The sequence below is a fragment of the Carcharhinus amblyrhynchos genome, unplaced genomic scaffold (genome assembly GCF_965287045.1).
Source record: "Carcharhinus amblyrhynchos unplaced genomic scaffold, sCarAmb.v2.hapA chromosome_245, whole genome shotgun sequence".
Lineage (NCBI taxonomy): Eukaryota > Metazoa > Chordata > Chondrichthyes > Carcharhiniformes > Carcharhinidae > Carcharhinus > Carcharhinus amblyrhynchos.
The window spans coordinates 90,753-115,434 of record NW_027649985.1 but is presented as its reverse complement, the minus strand read 5'-3'; the positions used below and the strand labels follow the sequence as shown (position 1 = coordinate 115,434).

Below are 24,682 nucleotides of genomic sequence, written 5' to 3'. Positions count from 1 at the left end.
ATTGTTTCTTGCACGCTATAGAGACAAAGCATACCGTTCATAGAGGAGAGAGTGCAGAATGTAGTGTTACAGTCATAGCTAGGGTGTAGCGAAAGATCAACTTAATGCGAGGTAGGTCCATTCAAAAGTCTGACAGCAGCAGGGAAGAAGCTGTTCTTGAGTCGGTTGGTACGTGACCTCAGACTTTTGTATCTTTTTCCCCATGGAAGAAGGTGGAAGAGAGAATGTCGGGGTGTGTGGGGGTCCTTGATTCTGCTGGCTGCTTTTCCCCGTAAGAAGTCTCACCACACCAGGTTAGAGTCCAACCAGTTGTGAAACTTCTTACTGTGTTTACCCCAGTCCAACACCGGCATCTCCACATCATGCTTTTCGCCGAGGCAGCAGCAAGTGTAGACAGAGTCAGTGGATGGGAGGTTGGTTTGCGTGATGGGACTGGGCTACATTCACACAACGCTCTGCCCTAGTTGATGCAGGTAACCAGGGAGCACTATGCCAATCTGTCCTGGTAGACAAGGAAAAACTAGGCTGCACGTGTCCTGGTAGACATGGCAAGACCGAGGCTGTGCTGTGCCCCTCAGGGTCTGATCTGGTAATCTGTTGCTGTTTTCTCGCAAGCGTTGGAGAGGTGGGTTTGCCAGGGCACATGACTGCTCTGACACATCCCTGATGCAAGCTCTCTCAGTCCTACAGCACAGAGCCAGTCTCCACCCCTAAAGGACACACCCGATCGTGTACAAGAGCCCAACCCTGTAACAGTAGAGCTTTATTGAGTACTGAGAGGCTGGAGCTACACTGAGAGTGCTGCATTCTCAATAACGGGCTATACCACACAAGCATTGGGTGCCCTGGCACCATGAGACGGCGGGGGCTTTAGCGTACAAATCGCTGCCACCAGGTAATTCGAATAGAGAGTGATCCGTAAGATGTGTGCAAATTTGCTGGGGAGGGGGGAAAAAGAGTATTTAGCTTAAGAGCTGTGATTTGCAAAAAAAGGAGAAAAAAAAGGATTCAGCGATTGCTTTCTCGAGTTGCAAAGTTGTCAAGAAGTTTTGGGAGTTTTTTTTGCACGCGAAAAATAAGTTACTTCCAGCTGTTGGCGGCTGTTTTGGACAAGAGTTGAGTCTGATCGTGGGCGTAATCTTTTTAAGCTGCCTAGATGCGTGGAGGAAAAAAAATGAACTGAACCCCGCCTCAGGAAAGTTTGCAAATCCACTGCAGCCAGGGGGTTAAAAAAAAGGTACGCAAAAGCCCCTGCAAGAATCTGAACATGTAAATTTCTAGCTGGGTGTCAGAACTTTGTTTTAAAATTTAATTTGTGGCAGCAGGCAGGAGGGAGGTTTAATTTGGAGACTTTCACCATCAGGAAACGTAATGGGACGTGTAGGTTTTTGCATTGGCAAAGAGGGGAAAAGGGGTTTGGGATGTTGTTGACAAGTTTTAAGGGGTTTATTTTGAAAAGAAAAAGGAGAGATTTGGGCATGGTGTTTGACATGGGTGTGTGTGTGTGGAAAAGGAGGAAAGAAAAACGCCTCTCCTTACCGCTCCCCCCACTCCCCCAAAGTCTCTGGGCATTGGGCCAGGGGTCTGAAGCTTGGAATTCTTGGCTGTGGTTGGAAAGACAGAGTAACTTAAATGAAACTTTTTTTTGCTGTGTGAGAGAGAGAAGAGGGCGAGAGGGGAGGGCAAGGGAAGGAGAGGGAAAAAATGTAACCACGCCAGGACTTGACATAATTTGAAGGAACGAGATAGAGAGAGAGAGAGTGAGAGCACGCCAGAACTTCACATAAATTGAAGGGACGGAGTTACAGAGAGAGGGAGAACAGAGTGGCTTTAAATCTGTGCGAGAGATAGCAGGAGTGTAAAGAAAATCCTGGAGTGGGTGTGGCGAGGCTATTTGAAGATTAAACAAATGGCACTCCTACAACTCCGCGAGATATCGAGGGATTGTTTTTGTATCAAATCGTCCCAAGTTGCAAATTACTATTTGAAGGTTGCAGGAGGGGCGTTTAAATCCTGAAGCACCCTCCAGCCTGAAAATGTATCTTCAAACTCTTGGGCAAACTTTTTTTTTGCTCTCTTGAGAGAGATTAAAAATAAAGTTTAAAAAGGAGTTTTAAAAATCTCCTTGTCATTGGCGTTTGACTTGAATGCAGGTTGGCAGAATTATTTGTATGTGTGTGTTGGGGGTGGGGGGAGAATGCTGGAAATACTCAGCAAGTCAGACGAGTATATTCCAGCATTTTTTTTTACCTGTTTTTAACTTCAGATTTCCCGGGTCCCCACCGGTGTTTGTTTTTGTAATGGGGACCACTTTTGGGGGAAGTGTTTACTTTGTAGCTTGGTTGGTTGGTTGGCTGGCTTGTTGCTTTTCTGGTTTTTAATACCACCCCTTCCCTCCCAAACCCACCCACTCTCCCACCTCAGGGCCGAAAGAATATGGGGTTAATGTCAAGGAGGAAAAATTGAAAACTTGTGTCGGTGCCTCTGGTTGTTTAAACAGACAAAAAGAAAAGTTAAACGAAATCCCCCCTAAACATTGTTTTGCACAGACGTGCTTGTCGGTGGAAGGAACCAAGTTCCCTGAATGTGTTAAGGGTGTGTCACGCTGCATGTGCGCTGGAAATGGTTTTGGGGAGTCGTGCAAATGTAAGTGTGCAAGGATTGTATAACCGCCTGCTTTTTTTTTCGCCTGCAGAAAGGGGTGTATCCCATCCGATCGGGATACGGTTTGGTTTTTTTTACAAAAAAATCTATATTGCAAAATTTTCGGAGCCAATTGCCTGTCTGGTGATTAATATATAAGGTTTTATTTGGAAGGGGGGGGCAAGAGGATTGATGCATTGCAGTGAGATGTCTTGGCAGTCACTGCTTTTTGAGGGGGTGAAATCCCGCTCTTTGGAATGCTGGTGTTCAAATTTGACCCACCCCGCCCTCTTCACGGAGGCGGAGTGGCTTGCAGGAGAGAGGGGAGAGGGGTTGTGGTGGGGTGGAGAGAGAGAAAGCAGGGGGGGAGCCCAGTCTCTTCTTCCACCCAACACATGTTACCTCCTGGCGACCCTGCAAGCACTCCAGAGGGTGATGCCAGCTGGTTGGCACTTGTAGGCTGGGCGCTACCTTTGATGTTTTCTATGCATCTGGAATGGGAGCCAGCATAAGAAAGAAGGTGGCAGATTTTTATTTGAAGCACCAAAGCTCCCCTCCCACCGTGCCTCATGATCCGTCTCCATACGGACAAGGTTCAGAAAGTCTACCCCACCACAGTTGTCCAAACCTTGGCAAGACTTTGGTTGAAGCTGGTGGTCGGTTGTGAGCCACTGCGCTGCAGAGACATCCAGTTGATTATTTTGGGTGCTTAAGAGTGATGTGGAGGGGTGTTTGTATGTTGTGCGCTTAAGAGGGATGTGGAGGGGTGTTTGGAGTTTCAAAGTCATATTTGCAATAGTTCCCCTCCCCATGCAGTGGTGAGCTGTACACGACAGCGTGTTCAGTTGCACAACCCCACCCTGGTCTGTAACCAGTTAGCTGCTGTACAGCTGGGAATGCGGCAGTAGGAGGCGTCACAGGTTCATCATGACCCCATGGGCTAGGTTGGCAGAGTTAGCGCATGGAGGAGGTTAGATATGATATCTTTAACCACCCCCCCCGCCCCCAGCCTCCATGCCTAAAGGACACTGTCCAGAGTCCTCTGCTGCCAGTGCTGAGGTCTTAGAGACAGGATTAGGCGCGGCTGTGATGTCCCACCTAGCTGAATAGTTGCACAGCTGTTCAGACTCTGTTGCATGAAGGAGTGGCCTCTTGGGTGAGATGACTTTGGGGGGAAGAGGCAGCTGTTAGCAGCAGAGGCTGAGTCCCAGTGAACCTACACTGTCCGGAAGAGGGGAAGAGTAATGAGGGGAGATGTGAGGGGTGGGGTGGGGGCGAGAGGGTAACAAGAAGAAAAACTGTCTACAGATATGCAGGTCCCGAAATTGCTCAGGAACTATCGGTCAAAGCCAGCCCTCGATAGAGTTGGGGGGGGGGGAGAGGGCAGAAAGAATGGTCGTTGCTTTGGGGAGAGAAAGTTACACGTCTCGCTGGCACAGGAAGGGGACGCGGTGATATTTCTGCAGTGTGGTTAGCTGGTCTTTCTCGTGCAATAGTTTTCACTAGGGGAAGGTTGCTCACAAATTGGAGGATGAGCCAGCAAAGGGGACAACTTCAGCTGACGTGGGTAGCTCTCCCCCCTCGCCAGGGGGTTGGGGGAGACTCCAGCGGATTCTGTTCGGGGGGGGTGTTCCTGTTGTACTTCATTCTGGTCTCCAGCTACTTAAGGTGTGAACTCTCACCAATAGGCCAGGGGACTGCATTAGTTGGTTACACAACCCTTTGGGCTGGGCTGTGGTGACTGGATCCCTACCTTTTCGTCAGATTCCATGAATATTACCAACCAGCAGCCTGACTCAGGGTTAGAGCGCAGTTCAATGATCATCCAGTGGTTTGCAATACACTGTCTGAGAGTGGGCGGAGGCTTCAAAAAAGGAATTAGACAGTTATCCAAAAATGGGGGCGGAGAGAACAGCAGTCTGTGAGTTGCTCATTCAGAAAGCTGGTGCAGACCTGATGGACTGACTGGCCTCCTGAACTGTAACACTTCAGTGATTCGCTCCATCATCCCACCCCGCCCCGTGACCAGGCTTGGGTGACACAGTGGGATAGCACTGCTGCCTCAGAGCTCCAGGGGCCTGGGTTCGATTCCTGGTTTGGGTCACTATATGTGCGGAGTCTGCACATTCTCCCCGTGTCTGTGTGGGTTTCCTCCAGGTGCTCCGGTTTCCTCCCACAGTCCGAAAGACATGCTGGTTAAGTGCATTGGCCCTGCTAAATTCTCCCTCAGTGTCCCTGAACAGGCGCTGGAGTGTGGCGACTAGGGGATTTTCACAGTAACTTCATTGCAGTGTTAATGTAAGTCTGCTTATGACATGAATAAATAAACTTTAAGAACTTTGGCATGCCAAATCACATTTACACTTTTTTAACCAGTATCTTTCTGATTAAATACACAGACATCAAAATGTAACCCTGAACCAGCAGCCACGCTGTACAGTGTTAATATCTCTGAGATTTTGGTATTTGCAGTCCCTGGGCTCAAGCTAGATCTGTTCCAGGAATTTTTGAGAAATGTTTTTGTGGTTTAGGTTTCTGGCCTCATCTTTTGTTTCTGTGCAGTTTTAAATGTATGATGGGATGAGGGCCCACTTCTTCGTCCTCAGAGAGCAATGCCGAGGGCGCAAGATTATTAACTTGTCGGCGAGAGCTGACAGTGAAAGTTAATTCGGAACAGGCAGACATGGAGCAACGCAGACACACACACACTCACACTCGTACATACCAAGAGACTTCTGAGACACAGGCATTGAAGAACGTAGCAAGAAAGAGTTCACAGAATACTACAGTGCAGAAGAGGCCCTTTGGCCCATTGAGTCTGCACTGGCGCATGAAATGCCCTGACCTGCCCACCCAAACCCACCTGCCAGCACTTGGCATCACAGCCTTGAATGTTAAGACGTGCCAAGTACTCACCCAGGTACTTTTTAAAGGATGTGAGGTATCCCACCTCCACCACTCCTTCAGGCAGCTAATTCCAGATCGTCACCACCCTCTGGGTAAAAATATTTTTCCTCAAATCCCCCCCAAACCTCACTTTTAACTTGTGTCCCTTCGTAACTGACCCTTCAGCTAAGGGGAATGGCTGCTCCCTGTTCACTCTGTCCATGTCCCTCATAATCTTGAACTCCTTGATCAGGTCGCCCCTCAGTCTTCTCTGCTCCAATGAAAACAAACCAAGCCTATCTAACCTCTCTTCATAACTTAAGTGCTCCATCCCAGGCAGCATCCTGGTGAATCTCCTCTGCACCCCCTCCACTGCAATCACGTCCTTCCTATAATATGGCAACCAGAAATGCACACGGTATTCCAGCTGTGGCCTCACCAAAGTTTTGTACAACTCCATCAGTAACTTCAGAGTTACTGAGAAACACAGGCACTGAGACATGCAAACATATGAATTAGGAGCAGGAATAGGCCACTTGGCTCCTCCACCCTGCTCCATGCCATTCAATAAGCTCGTGGCTGAACTGATTATAATTTCAACACTACAAGCCTGCCCAACAAAGCTCTCCCACCCCTGTTAATCAAGAATAAAATCCGTGCAGTGCACAAAGAGGCCATTTGGCCTAGCTGGTCTGCACCAGATTTCCAAAAGGGCTTCCCACATTGGCCCTTCCCAACTGCCCTATCTCCATAACCCTGTGCCTTTACCATGGCTGATCCACCAAACGTGTAAATCTTTGGACACTATGGGGCGATTTAGCATGGCCAATCCACCTAACCTACACATCTCTGGACACTAAGGGACAATTTAGCATGGTCAATCCACCTAACCTGCACATCGTTGGACACTAAAGGGACAATTTAGCATGGTCAATCCGCCTAACCCGCACAGCTCTGGACTTTGGAAGGATAATGGAGCACCTGGAGGAAACCCATGCCAACATGTGGAGAATGTTTGAACACCACAGTCACCTAAGGCCGGAGTGGAACCCAGTTCCTGGCACTGTGTGGCAGCAGTGTCAACGACTGTGCCGTCCACATGGCAGTGTACATCTGTAACTGTGCCTCCATGGAGCACAAGAGAGTTCCAGAGACTCATGACCCACTGAAAGAACATACACAGATACTAAATAATACAAAGACAGGCATTGAGGAACATGAAAAGACAAAAGGGGGAATTCTCCTAATCAGCGGGTGGATGCAGTGAATCTGGCATGTGCCAAGAAGTCTGAAACCCTGTGGGTTGCAGTTCTCCTGATGGTGGGCTAAAGACTGGTCATTCTTCCCCGGCAGGTGACGGACCATTTGCATTCATTTGCATCTTGCTTATTAAAGCAGCATCCCATCAGGTCTTTCAATCTTGCATCACGCCAGCAGGAAATGAGGTCAGCGCCAAACCCGATTACTAATGAGTGGTGTGTGCAAGGTAGTCCACAGTTCACCAGCGACTTCAGGGCTTTAGTGCTGCATTGCTCCTGATGCAGCGTTCACCACTTTGCTGGAACTGGTTCCTGCCAAGCTGGTCTTCATGGATAGTACCATGCTGCTGGACCCATGGATCCTCCTGTCTCACAGCATCGGATTAGTATTACGCCCAGGGTTGCACAGTGCAGGGATCTCCTTGCCGCGGTATCACATAGCAGTTTTTATGTGGACAGGACTGTACTGTGGGACTCATGTTGCCAATGTAACAAAGGTCTGAAGTTTGAACAAGCGGGAGGCTGGGTGGGAGGGGGGAGGTGTGGCTGAATGAATACAAGGGGAGCAGTTTGGAAGGAGGGCTGTGCTAGGAGGCAGGGCGAAAGGGCGAGAACTCACAATGGCAAGCCGAGGGGCAAGGAAGTAGAATCAGAAGAAGACCAGCGGAAGATTGAGGGGCAGGAAGCTGGAGCCCAACAGGGCAGCATGAGAAGTTTGCAAACAAGAAAGTCAAAGGAATACCAGATTGTTTACTGGAAGGGGGTGAATGAAGACTTCAGATGCAGTGGGTAGTGGTCCAAATGAGGCACGATCGCCTTGCGGATGATAGGCTTGTGGGTGGGTGGTTGAATCGAGGAACAGACTTCTACTTGAGGTTGCTAACCGTTTCCCTGTGGGCTGCTGACATTCTGCATGGTTTGGTGAAGACAGCTGGGCTGGAGCAAGTGATAAGAGTGTGCTGGACTGGTGTTTCAATAGGGTGCCAAGTCCTCCAAACCCATCAGCTGCTGGCCAGCGATTCTCACGCAGCCCTGTTTAATCAATGAGCCTCCAAGCACTGAATCGGGCGCAGGGTCCTGCCATTCTGGTCAGCGGGTCCGACTCTGCCAGAGTCGCCCACCACCGCCTTTAGTCTCCAAAAGGGGAAATTCCACTCACAGTTACTCAGAAACAGATGCTGAGTTGCAAAAGGAATCCGAGATTAGACCCAGATTTTGAAAGTTGCAGAGCATCACAGTTATTGAGTGACATGCAAACCCAGAACTTGAGACACACTGAGAACACTGATACAGATATGGCTACAGAGGGACAGGGTGGGGGATCTTACCAAAGAAAAGTCTAAGTGCTGAATGAGTGTGAAAACTGGAGAAAATCGTGCTTGCTTTTTGAGTGAATGTGATTCCCACCAGTGGGGAGAGTGGGCGGAGCCTACTCACATCAGGAAGTCGACTGAAGACGGCTAGGGGCGCCATTATGCATGAATCCTGATCTCTCTCACTGTGCACAGTGGGAAATCTGTCACCCACAACCCCCCCTCCTGACACTGTGCCCCCAGATTCTGGCCCCAATCTCCACCCCCCTCCCCTCCAGGCAATAAGACACTGAAGGGACACAGGACAAAATCAGGACAGTGACCAATGAGATGTGCACAGGGAAAAATTACACATACTGTACAAGGTCGCAGTTTTAAACCCAAGGGGAAGTTGGGAATAATGAGGCTAAATTGTTTAGCCTGTGACAATTTCATGGACCAAAGAGGCGACATATAAAAAAAATCTGTGTTTGTGGTCAATGCCTTTGCTAACAACTTTAGCATAAGAATCTACCAACTGGATAGTCAAACAACAACATACCCCAGCCATCTTGCTTGTGGAAAATGTTCGAGAAAAATGTGAAGCTGTCAAAAAAAAGCCACAGGAAATATGTATTCCTCGTAAAGAGATTGGAGTACTGAGACAGTGTATTTTGCTGACAATGGGGATGGATTTATTTTCTGGGCAGTGTTTTAATCTTGGACCCTTGGACAAGTGGATGTTAAAAGGTCATGTGGCACTTTCTAAAGAAGAAGTCATCATTCATCCCTCAACCAGCAGGTTGCATATCCTACTGGAAGCCCTTTAGTTGTCCCAATATCTCCTCCATTTGTCCGTTGTCAGTTTTTGAATGTTCTCTTCTGTAGCGCCTTGGGACATTTTCCCACATTGCAGACAAGTTCTTGTTGTTGTCAATCTTGTTTTGTGTAAAATAAGTTTTCAGAGTTAATCCCCTTTGAGACACCTCTTGAGATCTGGGACGAGGTGCTGCGAAGACGCAAAGAGCTGTCTTCAAAGGAATATACTGGGTTCAGTGAGAAGATCCATTAACGAGGAGATTTGGGAATGTGACGACATTCCCAGACGTGGGGTGAGAAGTGAGTTAAAAAACAAACAGAAAACTCAGATTCCCCGTTGTCTTATTTTAGAATCTAAGCAACTACCCAAAGCAACTGATGAAAAAAAAGTTACAATTTGTTTTTGAGTGACATTGCGTGAGAATATTTTGGAGCCTTGACTGTGGGAAACGATTTGTAAATATTTACTGCCAGTTTCTGGTGAAGAAACTTCTGTAGAACCTTGCCTCTGGGGTTTGTTAAACTGCGGAGGTGGTACTGGAGGGGGTAATGTTTTCAGATATTGTTATCGTTTAACCACTTGGAATACAAAGTCGTGTAAAATTTCCCTTCAGTGTTTTAACCCGTTAGCAACTACTCTTGAAATAGCAAACAGGAATTCTATAGGACCTAAGCCCTGAGGTTTAGTGTGACTTTTGATTTGTATTGTGGTAGCTTCTCAATTTTTTAAGGAGGGAGGTGAGACAGACTTGAACTTCCCACAAAATGGAAACTGAATGCATACAGATCTAAAATGGGAGAATTTTGATTTAAATAGGTTTAGAGCCAGCTGTGGTTACAGCTTTTTTGTCAACAATGACAAAATGGTGGTGCTTTCAAGATGTGGAAGCCATTTTGCATTGGTCCATTCTCTCACAACCCCTCAAGCTGGGGCACAGGGATGCCACTTGTCTGCAGCCCAGGTAGCTCTCCTCACCGCAGCAGCAGCACTGCACTGTAGGGCTTCTATGAGTCTATGATTGCAGACTGCACCATTTCAGTCATGTAGCGAAAGGACTTCAGATAGCATACTGGGCTGTAAACAAGGTCAAAAGAGCTGTCCCTTGGGATGGAGAGCAGTTGTGAAACTCGGTGCTGCTGGTGGAGTTCTTTCAACAGCATTCTCAAGCTGCCAATGTCTGGATTACTTGGGCATCATGAAACACAAAATGCTTTTATGATAAAAGCAGAAAGTGCTGCAAATACTCAGCAGGTCTGGCAGCATCTGTGGTGAGAGAAACAGAGTCAACTTGTCGAGCTGAACATGATTCTTCTTCAGTTCTTCATTTTCAACTTGAGGCATTAACTGTTTCTCTCTCCACAAATGAGACTGGGTTGAGTCTTTCCAGCACTTGCTGTTATTCCAGAATCTGCAGCATTTTTGCTTTTACCAAATGCTTTTGTTTTGTTATGGTCTTTACTAGATTCTTGCTCAAGTTCAGTGCATCTCCGGTTCTTATTGAAGTAGCTCTCTCTGATACCGCTGCTGTAAGTTCTAATTGCTGTCAACTTTACTCCTGAACTTTTTCCCCTGACTTTCCTCTTCTGATGAAGCTGGTGGAACCCATCCCCTGGGAGCAGCTGCTCTCCAGTGTTTATACCGTTGTTAATTTGTGGTCGCTATAATGAGTGTTCCTGGCTATTCAACCACAGGTAGCATCACACTGCCACCCAGTTTCTTCCACACAATTTCCTGTAGGGGACCACTGTGTAGCGTTCAGGAGTGAGAAGCGTGGGCTGATCATTTTACCTCTAGCCTAATCTTAATATCAAAACCACTCCACTGCAGATCCCACCCCACCCAACACAACCTGGAGTGAGGGGCTCCCAATTTTGTGGTCTGGTGACTCTTCGGGGTAAGCACGTGGGTACCCTCTTTGTTTGTGATGTCCTCCATAGCCCAGCAGGCATTCACTGTCTACCAAATAATGGATACTTAGGGTAAGGTGGTGGGTGTCCTGAGGGAACCTGAACCTGAATTTTCAGGAGAGGAACGGGGAGAGAGCGAAGTGCTCTTAACTGCTGGGACTGGACTGTGGTAACAGGGACAAGGTGGTTGGGGAAGAGAGTGCCAAGAATGGTCAAAATAATAGTCAGAAAGAGGTACTTAAAATGCTGCTTGAGCTTGTTAGGTTTTTAGCTGTTGGCTGTTTATGTCAAAATAGTGTTCCTGCCGTGAGTGTGTTGTTGGATGCTCATTTCATTTACTACGGAAAAACAGAGGCCGTTACATTCTGTTTCTCAGAAATACTTGACCCCACAGGTCTAGGTTGGAATTGGGAGGGTGCTGTGTTGTTGGGAGGTGTTGCCTTTCGCACGTAGCCTGTGACCAAGGCTCCATCTATCTGCCAGATCGGGTGGATGTTGAAGGGTCCCACGGTGCTGTCGCAAGGACAGCAGGGGAGTTGTTCTGCTTCTCCAGCCAACATTCCTCTCTTTCAACAAACACCACTGAAAACAGATGAACTGGCCATTCATTTTATGCTGGACTTTTGGTGCCGTTCACAAAATGGCTGCAGTGGTCTGTCTGCATAGCAGTGGTGACTGTTTTACAGAAGGAACCCATGTGCTAAATGCTGATGTGTTTCTGAAGTAGACGGGGTACAGTGTACATGCGAACCAAAGTTGTGTAAAAGCTAGGTACAGAGATTATTAAATCTGGCAGCCTTATAATAGCAGAAGGTTGAGCATAATTTTGTAAATAATCTAATTTGTTAATCACATCATTTTTATAATGTATAATCCTTTTAAAAATAATTTAAACAACTGAGGCCACTGACAGATCGTATGTAAGCGCTGACAGACTGGTATTACATACAGTACTGCAAAGTATTTACAGCACAGAGAGAGGCCATTCGGCCCAACCAGATCCTGCTAATGTGATTGTGCTCCACACGTACAAACAGCCCACACTGTCAAGACGCTCTTTAACACACCACTACACAGAATTTATATTTGGTTAGCACTGCTGCCTCACAGCGCCAGGGGCCCAGGTTCGATTCCCAGCTTGGGTCATTGTCTGTGTGGAGTTTGTGTGTTCTCCCGGTGTCTGCATGGGTTTCCACCGGGTGCTCCGATTTCCTCCCACAGTCCAAAAGATGTGCAGGTTAGAGTGCATTGGCCGTGCTAAATTCTCCCTCAGTGTACCTGAACAGGCTCCAGAGTGTGGCGACTAGGGGATTTTCACAGTAACTTCATTGCAGTGTGAATGTGTAAGCCTTACTTCTGAGTAATAAATAAACTTTTAAGTTTTATGATTTCAAATGTTACTCTCTGGGATCCCCTGTAAGCATTGGCAAACGCCAAATAGCTCCATACAGGGAAGCCCCTGTAAATACTGCCAGTTTCTAAAGGTCACCGCTCCCCCACTTTCCCCCCTCGGGGCCCCGCCAAACCACAAAGACAGCTTCCCTCGCCACAAATGTCACCATCGTTCTGTGCAATCCATTCCAACTGTGACAACTTCCCGAGGCATCATTAGAAAGTAACAACCCCTTTTCGGATCCCGTTCGAATATTCATAGCCCGCTTGCATGCTCTGTTACATTGCAAAGTGTTACAGCTACACAGAAAGGTTCAATTCCTGTATTTCCTTGGGTCAGCTCATTGGAGCTGGGAGCCAGCAGGGATGAATGAAGAGGGACGGCTAATGACTGGTACTGGAACCGGGGTTGGTTCCTGCTCCTGAATGCTGTGTGTGCTGGAAGGTGGACATAGGGTGAAAACATCACTTGCTGCAATATCTCTCCCATCAGTGACACATTCTGCCAAAGCATGAAATGTGGCCCGTTGGAACAGCTGGTGTCCTCCACCTGAACGGGAATCGAAACGTGTTGCTGAAAAAGACACATCCTGTCAAAGCTTTTCATCTTGCACTCATCAGGACAGATTTGCAAGAATGCAACTTGGAAAGGGAACCGAACAACAATTTATACTGGATGAAAGGATAATACAGGATGAAAAGCTTTGACAGTACGTCTCTTTGTTTCAGCACTCTTCTCAGACAATACAGGTTGCTGTTGGTATTCTTGTGAATCTGTCCTGATGAGTGCAGGACAAAAAGCTTCAACAGCATGTCTCTTTTTTCAGTAATTTTCTCAAGTTCTGTACTACCAAACAACTAGGAATCAGACTCTTCAAGGGAGAAGAGGTGGTGAAATAGGAACAATGGTCTAAATTCTCCCGTGTTGTACGCTGCAGGAATGGCAGCGGGTGAGACAGGAATTTGGCAGACCATTCAAAAGTCCATTGAGCTCAGGTGGGAATTTCTGGTCTTGGGGAGCACACAGCCGGAGAATTTGCCCAATGTCTCTCTACATGCCACAGAGGAGAGGAAAAAAAAGCACTGAAGGGAACAGCTGCTGCAGCCATTGTCTCAACAACAGAATCCATCAACGACTGCTATTCCTAGAGTACTGTTAACTCACAGGTATTTTAGATTTGCCTGCCCATGTGACCATGAAGAATTCACAAGTACAAAACGCAGGCGAATAGAGGGGCAGTTGTGCAATGAAGACATTATATACAGGACGGGTGCCCAATTTAATAGCACTTTGAGTGATAGATTGTCTGAAAAAGGTGAGCGGGAGGGGAAAGGTAATTTTAGCACAACAGCAGGATATTCTTTGTGGGCCTTTGTAATCCTGACCTCACGCAGAGATCGCTGTGCAGTGACTGGGAGCAGCTCCCCAGCGTCAACTTGTCATCTTGCCAACTCACTGGGTGCTGTGGAAATTGCTGGCACCCAACTGCATGGTCCCAGGCGAAGCTGAGGAAGCTCCCCACGGATCAGGGAATGAAGTTGCGACTTTCCAGGTCTGGCAGGCTTAGTCGGATGAAGCCGTGGAGGGCAGGCATTTTTTTTCATTTAACCCACACCTGTTTTCTAATCGGGACAGTGGATAACTTACAGCTGAGGTTTTGCCCAGTGACTGGGAGGCGTCTGAGATTGTCCAGAGGCAGAGCGTTGCTTGCACATTCTCTGCTTGGCTGGGATGGGGCTTGAGTACTCAGCATCCACCTGGGCAGGTTACCTGAAATCCATCCAGGGGCTCTGAAGCATTATTCTGCCACAGGATGTGGCGAGACCTCAATTAGCGGCTTTTCTTGAGTTGACTGAAAAAGCGACAGTGGGCAAATCCCAAAAACACCATTAGGAAGGGAAATCCGGGATTTTGACCTGAGCTACTGTGAATGTATGGTGATAAATGCCCAGGGTGATGTGTGGCTCATAGGGCAACCTGGAGGCGATGGTGTTCCAATGAAATTCCTGCCTCTTTTATTTTTGATGTGGGTATGCCGGCGTTGGACTGGCGTAAACACAGTAAAAAGTCTGACAACACCAGGTTTTAGTCCAACCTATTTATTTGATAATATACTCGCAAGCTTTCGGGTTAGCCCCTTCACCTGACGAAGGGGCTAACCCGAAAGCTTGCGAGTATATTATCAAATAAATAGGTTGGACTAAAACCTGGTGTTGTCAGACTTTTTACTCTTTTATTTTTGTCCATGTTTTTTTTTGTCTCTCTTCTGAAGGCGTTAACTCTATCCTTGGTGTCTGGCACCCTCTAGTATCTCTCACGGATTATACCTTATGGATGTATTTTGGCAATAAAATGTCTGTTCCACCAACATGGGAGGATTAAGACTCAGTTACTACTCCCTCGAAGTCCTCACATACTCTCCAATCAGAGGTTCACTGGAGAGCCACGAGGTTCATTTCTGTCCTGCCACCAGCTCTGGCTGGAACCTGATACTTTGCCGTTCAGTCTCATAAACAGCTTTTCAAGAGACATGCAGGAACGCAGTGCACCATTTAGCTGTTGCTGTTTTGTGTGTTGGCAGAATCTCTGGCCTTTCATGCTGAGGCAGAGCAAAAGGATAGCTTGCTAAGTCATGAACCGTCTGAATATCTGTTTACAGATACTTGCAAGAGCAGTGCGTTTTCTGTGCTTTCTTAACTCGGCTTCCCATGTCTGACTCCGACTGGCTTTCTTGAACTTCAGGTTTTTCTCTCTCTCTCTCTCTCTCTCACACTGTTCCAGGGAGGGGCTGGCCACCCTCTTCAGCCTGTCTATTATGTATGAAGTTAGTCAGGGGAGGCAATGGCCTCGTGGTATTATCCCTCTGGACTACTAATCCAGAAACTCAGCTAATGTTCTGGGGACCCCAGTTTGAATTCAGTAAAAAATATCTGGAATTAAGAATCTACTGATGACCATGAAACCATTGTCAGTTGTCATACCTGGATTCACTAATGTCCTTTAGGGAAAGAAATCTGCCCTCCCTACCTGGTCCGGCCTACATGTGACTCCAGATCCACGGCAATGTGGTTGACCCTTAACTCAGAGATGGGCAATAAATGCTGTTCAGCCAGTGACACTCCTGTCCCACGAGTGAGTAAAATAAAAGACTGTGAATGGTGAAATGGTGGTAGATGGACGTAGAGAGAGAGAAAAAGAGGAGGATGGTTAATGAGGCTGGCCTGATTTCCACCACCGCCCACCCCCCCCAAAACAAACTCCTCATCTTCCAAGAGTTATAACCTTTGAGTGCAGGAAGACCAGGCAGCTTTTCCTACGCAGCATTGGTCAAACTTTTGTGCCCTTAGCACTGTTTGAGCCACGATGAGCTTAAAGTGTTTGTTTAACATGGCACAACATTCAATTTCAGACTCCAGGAGACCAAGATTGGAGAGCCAGGGGTTAGCTATCTTAGAATCTGAGCCCGGGGCAAAAGAAGGAGAGGTTTCTGTGGCATCTTTCTTGGTCCTGGATGGCCCCCGGGTGCTTTACAGCCGATGAAGTTCTTTCAAAGTGCTGTTACTTCTGGAATGTAGGAAATGCCAATTTGTATACAGCATGCTCCTATAGGTAGCAAATGTTAAAATGGCTGTGGCCAGGATTTATCAACTGTTCATGCTGTTGGGATATTCCCATCCTGCTGCAGTGAAGGCGCGGTGGCACAGTGGTTAGCACCGCTGCCTCACAGCGCCAGGAATCCGGGTTTGATTCCCGGCTTGGGTCACTGTCTGTGCAGTCTGCACATTCCACCACCTCCCCCCCCACACACACACACACAACGGCGTATGTGTGGGTTTTCTCCGGGTGCTCCAGTTTCCTCGCACAGTCCAAAGGACATGCTGATTAGGGTGCATTGGCCGTGCTAAATTCTGTCCCTAGTGTACCCGAACAGGTGCCGGAGTGTGGCAACTAGGGGATTTCCACAGTAACTTCATTGCAGTGTTAACGTAAACCTACTTGTGACTAATAAGTAAACTTTGAAAAGGTCTGAATGGAGATTTGGCTTGTTGCCAAATTTTCCGCCTTCTCTGCAGTGGAAGTGTGGCATGAACAGGCGGGTTAAGATTGTACCTCTCATAACCTGTGATGAAGACAGCTAGCAGAACTAAAGCTTTGCAAGAATAGGTGCCTTCACAAAGAAAAGGCAAGGGATAGTTGAAAACAGGCAGATAGATTTTTCGTAACAGAAATTAGCTAATGGCTAACTCGGCTCTCAATTTGGATTAAGTTTGAGAAACGCAGTAAACAAGTAACTGCTCTGCCACAAACTGTATGTAGGTCAAGGGAGTCTGTGGCTCGGCTGAATTGAAAGGAGCTGTGTTATTTTTCTTGGCTGAGTCTCTCCGAGCCCTGTTGATGTTAACTGGAGGAGTGCAGTTTGCTCTCCCTTCAGGGGGAGTTTAGGAAACTGGCAGAGAAGGAACTTGTAACTCGGAGGAAGCTGAGAAGAAGAAAGTCATTTTTTTTCTCTCTCTCTGGGGTTTTTTTTATTAACGAGGGCCATTGTTGAAATTGATTCATCTTTCCCTTGTGCAGAGGGTCAGAAGATTCCAGTTCCACACGTCATGGCTCACAGAGATTTCTCCAAACGGGAATGAAAACATAAATTGAAGGGGAAAACTAAATGTTTTACTTCCATCCAACCCCCACTCCAAATTTTGGCTTCTTGAAAGGTCACACTCTTGCTGTGGTGGAGTTCTGGTACTCACCCCCTGACCATTTACGTGGGAGCCAAGTCAGACAGTGTCTGCTTGGTGTGAATTCAGACTGAATCCGGGAGTGACTCCATGTTAAAGCAAGCTACGCAGTGTGATTTGTTTTTACTGGTTAATAAATTGTCTGCTTTGGCTTTGGGTTGAAAACTCACCCCTGTGTTTACTGCAGCTTGCTATGTTTCTCCCCTCTGACGATAGGAAGTAACAGTGCGGGACATCGTGAGATTGCTCACAGGGATAGATTTACAGTGAAACACACAGCACCTAGGCGCACGACTGCCAAACGACATGGGACCCCCCAAAATGATGACTGAGCGCAGGCAGCACGGTGGCACAGTGGGTTAGTACTGCTGCCTTACAGCGCCAGAGTCCCCGGTTCAACTCCCAGCTCGGGTCACTGTCTGTGTGGAGTCTGCACATTCTCCCCCTGTCTGCATGGGTTTCCTCCAGTTTCCTCCCACAGTCTGAAAGGCGTGCTGGTGAGGCTGCATTGAGCCATGCTAAATTCTCCCTCAGTGTAACCTGAACAGGCACTGGGGTGTGGGCAACTAGGGGATTTTCACAGTAGCTTCATTGCAGTATTAATGTAAGTCTACTTGTACAAATAAATTTAACACAGCCAATCAGGGACAGAACTACTCTGAAATCCCTTCCAGAACTTACAAGTCAGTCAGCCGAGTGAGGGAGGAAGGGAGGAGCCAGTTCTTTCCTAACACTGTTATGGGCTGGAATTGTATCACCCATGCGGCTGTGATGCTGCATGCCTGTGCAGTAAGTAGTAGCAATATGGAATGGGGTGGTGGTGGGGGGAATTCACTCCTTCCAGCCCGACCCCCAATCGGTGGCCCCACTGAATAGCCCCCACAACCCCGCAATGCAGAGTTTCCCTCCTACTGACCTCCCTACTTCTGGCCCATCAGGCCCTGCCAACTTGGCACAGCCTGGTGGGCAGTGCCAGGGTGCCAGGTTGGCAGTGCCAGGGTGCCAGGTTCAGCTGTACTCCCTCAAGAAACAGGAATGGATTACATCATATATTTCATATCTGAAATGTTATAAAAATAGAGGAGTATGGGAAATAAGATGATATAGAGAAGGAAGCACATTCAGTAGGTAAATCCCACACCTTAGCACTGAGGCGAAGCCAAGTTAGTCCACTTTAAGCTTGTATTCCCTCAGAAAGAATAATGCATTCTGTTTTTTGATTAATGTCAGTGAATCAAAGTTTTGGCAACTATTATAGCATATCAGCACCAGAGCTGTGACCTTCTTAGACTTCCCAACCTAATAAATATTTTAGAAGAATCAATGTAAGATAACACGGTGGCACAGTGATTGGCACTGCTACTTCACAGCGCCAGGGACCCGGGTTCAATTCCAGGCTTGGGTGATTATGTGGAGTTTGCACATCTTCCCCCCGCCCCCCCCCCCCCCCCCACCCCCGTGTCTGCGTGGGTTTCTTCCAGGTGCTTCTATTTCCTCCCACAGTCCAAAGATATGCAGGTTGGGTGGATTAGCCATGCTAAACTGCTCCTTAGTGTCAGAAGAATTAACAGAGTAAATACTTGGGGTTACAGGGATACGGCCTTGGTGGGAACGTTGTCATTGCAGGCCAGATGGGCTGATTGGCCTCCTTCTGCATTGTAGGGACTCTATTATAAGACTTTGGTCATATAAAGCCAAATTCTGTATGAACATTGAGGTTTCTTTAAAGGCAGAAGTTTTGTCAATCACTTCATTTATCCTATTTGAAGCATAATCACATTGTTTACAAGTAATTATGTATGGGAATGGAGGTTGTGCGTGAATGTTACTTTATTTAGTAGATATTAAAAAGGAGAAAGATAGTTGAGGATGCAGACAAGAATTTCTTCCCTGTTCAATCTGTTGGGAAGTAATGGATTTAGTCACCAGCACTACTCCTGAGATGATATCCAGTTTCCATGTGGGAACTGGAATTTCAAAGTAGTTCAAGTTAATTTATTAGTTACAAGTAGTCTTACATTAACTCTGCAATGAAGTTATTGTGAAAATCTCCCTGGTCGCCACACTCCGGCACCTGTTCGGGTACACTGAAGGAGAATTTAGCAAGGCCAATGCATCTAACCCACACATCTTTGGACAGTGGGAGGAAACCGGAGCACCCATCGGAAACCGTCGCAGACACTGGTGGAAGCTATTTGGCCCACCATTGCTGCTGCATATCTCTCAACAAGAATTATCCATGTGGTCTCCTTTCCCATATATCGTGTTATTACCTTGATTCTCTCCTGCTTCTCTCTCCATGTCATCCTAGTACCCATACTTCTCTATTTCTTGCAGTTTCAGATATGAAACATACAATGTAGTCTATTGTTTCTGGTGAGAAGAATCCATGTTCTAATAACCCCCCTCAATTGATATTGATACTCATTGCGTCATCATATTTCATTTGGTTGAGAAAAGGATGCTGCTAACAACATGCTGTACCTGCTGTAAAAGAATGGGTTCGATTTTCAGGTATAAGGAAAGGTTTCAAAAATGAGGATTGGGTGGAAATAGGGAATAGTGTAGAAAATTAAAGTTATTTACATAAATATTTATAAAGTAGCCTCAAAAATAAATATTTCACAGGGTGTAAACCATTGTCAAGATTGCAGGTATAGGTATCAAATACAGCTGAAGTTAACTAAAACCACAACTGAATGTCAGAAGTTAATTGGAAAAGAAACAACTGATAAGGTGGCATTATCCATGGACGACACCACAGTGGCACTGCTGCCTCACAGCGCCCTCCTCCCCGTGTCCGTGTGGGTTTCCTCCGGGTGCTGCGGCTTCCTCCCACAGTCTGAGACACGTGCTGGTTAGGGTGCTAAATTCGTCCTCAGTGTGGCAACTAGGGGATTTTCACAGTAACTGCATTGCAGCGTTAATGTAAGCTTACTTGTGACACTAATAAATAAACTTTAAAAACTCATGCTGAAGATTTGTAAATCCTGTCCTTGGCCATAATAGCCACAGAAAATGTGCTTTGAACAATTTAGCATGGTGGTTAGAATTGAGGAGTAGGCTATTGCTGAAATGTAAATATGGGCTTCGTATTCAGTTTCACGATTGAAGATGATAAAGCGGTGGGTAAAAATGCTTTCGATATTGACCCCTTTGGATGTGAATGTATACATGGCCTTAGCTTGATTGGAGGCACTGAAGTCTGATCAGGTTGCTGGACCTGATAACGTTTAACTCAAAACACTGTACGTATTATGCAAACAGTTAGTTCAGCTGGCTTTGAGATCTGGACCAGTTTGAATTGATTGGAGATAGAGCTTGATGCATGAGTGTTTGCACACATGTACCAAGCCCCATTCATTACGATCGAGATAGGAACACGGGAACAAGAGTAGGCCATTCTGCCTCTTGAGCTTTTTTTCTGCCTTTATAACTGATCCATATCTTAACTATTTATTCAGTTTTGATTCATATCTTGGAAGTGAAGCTTTGTAATTCATGTTTTAATAGGCTTGAATTACATCATTAAATTGTTGCATAATAAATTTCCAGCTGTGCTAAAGACTAATGATTCATTGTAATAAAATGCCAAAATTCACTAATATTTTTCACTTAAAAGCATAGTTTTACTGATATTTGGTGACTCAGATGATTAATACATAGGAAAACAATGTGATGGAATATTGAGAAATTATATGGACAGTGCCTTTTCTTAATGCCTCTGGTGATGGTGGTGGAGGGGGAGGAGGGCAAGATGGAGGGGGAAGAGAGAGGGTGTCGGATGGGCAGGGAGGAGTGTGTGTGTGTGTGAGGGGTGGGCTTCAGCCTTCAGATCTGGGGGGAAGTGGATGGTGGGGAGGCAGCGGAATGAAACTGAGCACAGGACCCCATGAACTCCAAGTCCACCTCTGGGTGTTCAGCGTCACACCTGTGACCTGCAGGAGGGTGAGTGTGATCTGAGAATTCAGACCGTCCGAATTGCCCTCAGCCAGCCTGGCTGTGGAGTCAGTCTTGGTCTGGAGTTGGGGATTATCCTACACAGCCACTCCCTGCGGAGAGTCTTCCGTTGTTTTGAGTTGATATGGTTATGTGCTTGAGGGATTGTGACCAGCTAGGGTGAAACCTGCAGTTTGAATCTCTCTCCAGGCTGGTTCAAACCAATCGGATGTTGAGTTTCCAGATAGCATCATCGTGAGGCCCGACTGACAAGCATCTGCTTATTTTGGCAAAGGTTAGCATTTTCTGTGAACTTGGTCTTGCCCTGAATCAATTTATTACCCGTCTGCTTGACAGGCCTCCTAAATACCAGAGAGCTATGCGTACCCAAGTCAACAAATGCATTTCACGCTGTAGAAAGAGGTCTCGGGCTGCTTTACAAAGACGTGTAGAAGTAAGTGGAGGCAGAGCCATTGAAGGTAGTGTTAAGAGGAGCGGCCGAACCAGTGGATAAACAGGTGGACTTAAAGGAGAATTTAAAATGAGGAGAGGGGTGGCGCGGGGCAGTTGTAGAGTGTGGAGTCTAGGTGGCTGAAGGCACAGCTGCCGATGACACAAAATGAAGGGGGAGGATAGAGGGCAGAACCAGAGGAACTGACAGTTTTGGGGTGGAGAGGGTTTTTTTAATAGAGTTGGAGGCGGTTACGGAACGAGGGAGGGGTGAGGTCGTGGGGGCATTTGAAGACAAAGAATTTAAATCTTTAAATTGGTGGCATTAGGGGAACGGAAACGAAGGGGAATATCCTCCAATCGCGGGACTGAGGACACGTACAAGGAAGTCTTTGAGTTGCGAAGACTATGTTTATCTGCGCAGTTGCGCAGTGTACAAGGCAGAGACCAGTGACTCCCCCCGCCAACCCTGCTCGCTGAGCCCACCACCATCTGCCCACGGCATCCTTCAGACAGGCTTAGGAATCTGTGGAATGCAGCAGGGAATGTAATGAGTGCAGGGTCCAGATTTACTCATATCCTGAGAAATAACTGACTGCCCTAGCTGTTTACACAGCGGCAGACAGCAGGGAGGGAAAATGGCATCCTGGGGCTTAACCAGAGCTTGCCTAGCCTACACTCAGCCCCGCTTTTTCTAAACCCTCCATCAGTTTTCAACTATGAACACACACTGTGATTGAAAATGGAGGTTGCAAAAAAAGCAGGCGCCAAGAGGTGCAATCAAAGGGAATAATCTGGAGCAATGCTGTAAACATGTTTGATGTGAAGGCGATTCAGCTACGTCAGAGGTGTTTCTGGCAGCTGGCTTGTCTGCTAACCCTGTTTTAGGATGAAATTAGCCAGAAATGTGTTTAACCTGTAAGCATAAGTTCAGGATTATTTGGTTCACAAGCAACCCAACCAGCAGTCCTTTAAAGAGACCAGACCAAAATGTTTAATTTTATTTATTAGTGTCACAAGTAAGGCTTACATTAATACTGCAATGAAATTACTGTGAAAATCCCCTAGTCGCCACGCTCCAGCGCCTGTTCGGGTACACTCAAGGAGAATTTAGCACGGCCAATGCACCCAAACCAACACGTCTGTAGGAGGAAACTGGAGCACCTGGAGGAAACCCCCACAGACATGGAGAGAATGTGCAGACTCCGCACAGACAGTGACCCAAGTTGGGAACCAAACTTGGGTCCCTGGGACTGTGAGGTAGCAGTGCTGACCACTGTGATGTATTTAAGAAAAACACTTAGAAATAGTTGTTTGACCATACAGAACTTATTGCTGAAAAAGGAGACATGCTGTCAAAGTTTTTCATCTAGCACTTATCAGGACAGATTTGTAAGAATACTAAATTATAGAGGGAGCAACAACAAATTGCCACAACTAATGAATAGTTGTTGTTGTTGCACGCTGCCTCCAAGGCTATGGCTGGTGCCTGCAGCTCTCCTGGTATGATTCTAGAGGAGCTGGTCAACCAAGTTCTAAACATAGCTGTTTTCTGGAGGCTGAGCGGGGCTGGGATGCAGTTCCCGGGACCTCCTTGGTCCCTTGTCTGCTGGCCATTCAAGGAGTGCTGGACCATGAGTGCCTGTAGACTATTTGACTACAGGGGGCACCACAGTTGCATCTTTGAATCAAATTGACTGTGTCCTCAGTCAACACTTGTTTTGAATGATCGGGAGCAGTAGCCCCGGCTGCAGTAAGGAGTAAGGGGCATTGCAATCACACACAGAGAGAGGGAATAATTAGCTAATCACCACACAGCAGCACCTCACCCCTCCACCCCCAACCTTCTCTGCAAATTAGAAAGCATACGCAGAGAGTGAGCAAAAGGCAATTATTAGGAGCAATTTGTCATGGCCAATCCACCTAACCTGCACATTCTTGGAGCACCCAGAGGAAACCCATGCAGTCAAAGGGAGAACGTGCAGACTCCACACAGTTACCCAAGGCTGGGATCAAACTCATGTCCCTGACTGTGCCACCCTTTGAGCCAAGTACTAGAGGGCACCTTCCAGGTGATGGAAACTCTGATTTTGGGGATAGGAGGGGAGGAAAGCAATGGCACTCTGCCGTGTGCCAAGTGTTACTGGACCCAGGCCTGCGACTGACGCATATCCTGTTTAGGAAAAAAACAGTGTAGGACAGAATTAAACAAATTAAATTCAACGAATTAACAGCCAACAAAAGAGGGTTTTATCTGGTTAAGCCTGTTGTTGTCCGACTGACTTTTCCAGAGCTAATGCCTGCAACAGTTGTGACAGATTGGCCTCAATGTTACCCGAAGAGAAGCTAATGTGGGCATTTTTCTGGGACATGTGAAACGGAATGAGATTAATTGGAATAATGAGATCCTGAAACTAATTCTGATGATTCATCAGAGAAGCGCATGGGGTCCTGCCTGTCTTCAGAGAAGCCCTTGTTTTGTCAGTCTGCAGTGCTTTTGGAGCCAATAAACTGTTCCATTTCAGGCTTGCCTGGCTTCCCTCTCTCTCGCCTGCTGTCTCCTGCCCTTACCGTCTCCTTCCCCAGTTCTCTAACATTTCCTGTCTCGTTCAACAGGTCAATCCTTCGGTATTCTCTCTTCTCACTCCCTTTTCCTATTTCTCCTGTCTCAGTTTTATTCTGATCTACTCCCGTCAATGTGATGACCTGAGATGGAGAGAGAGAGAGAGAGAGAGATAGAGAGGGGTGGGAGGAAGGGGGAGTGGGGGAGTGAGAAATTGGAGATGGAGAGAGAGTGTGGGGGATAGGAGAAGGAAGGAGGGAGAGAGATTGGAGAGAGAGAGAGGGATAGGAGATGGAGAGAGAGATTGGAGGTGGAGAAAGGGAGGGATTGGAGATGGGGAGAGAGAGAGAGAGATTGGAGATGGAGAGAGAGGGAGGGATTGGAGATGGGGGGAGAGAGGGAGAGAGTGTGAGGGGTCAAGAGATGGAGAGAGTGTGAAGGATGGGAGATGAAGAGAGAGAGTGAGAGGATGGGAGGTGGAGAGAGAAAAGAATTAGAAATGGAGCATGGGAGAGAGTGAGGATCTTTTTCCTATTCCTCTATTTTTCTCCATTGTGCCTCCTATCGTACACTTGAATCAAATTCTTCTTTTATCTCTCTCTCTCTTTATCTATGTATCTCACTGTCGGTTTTTCTGCAATGTTTATCTCTCTCTCTCTCTCTATCTGTGTTAAAGTTTCTCTCGTTATCATTCCCCATCTGCTTTGCTCTGTTTCTGCTGTGGGGTGCTTTTTCCCTGTCTCACTTTTTGGAAGTTTTGTTCCCGAATCCCAACTTTCAGACAACGCCTTGGG

The 24,682-nt window shown here is 46.9% G+C and overlaps 1 protein-coding gene across 3 annotated transcripts in view; it reads left to right on the top strand.

The window, feature by feature from the left end:
* The first annotated feature begins 770 nt into the window (after positions 1 to 770).
* The window catches only part of ahnak (AHNAK nucleoprotein), a 67,762-nt gene continuing 43,850 nt past the window's right edge, over positions 771 to 24,682 (top strand). For all 3 annotated transcript variants that reach the window (XM_080183322.1, XM_080183319.1, XM_080183318.1), the window contains exon 1: positions 771 to 895. The gene's annotated coding sequence lies outside the window, so the exon portion shown is untranslated. The remainder of the gene's footprint in view (positions 896 to 24,682) is intronic.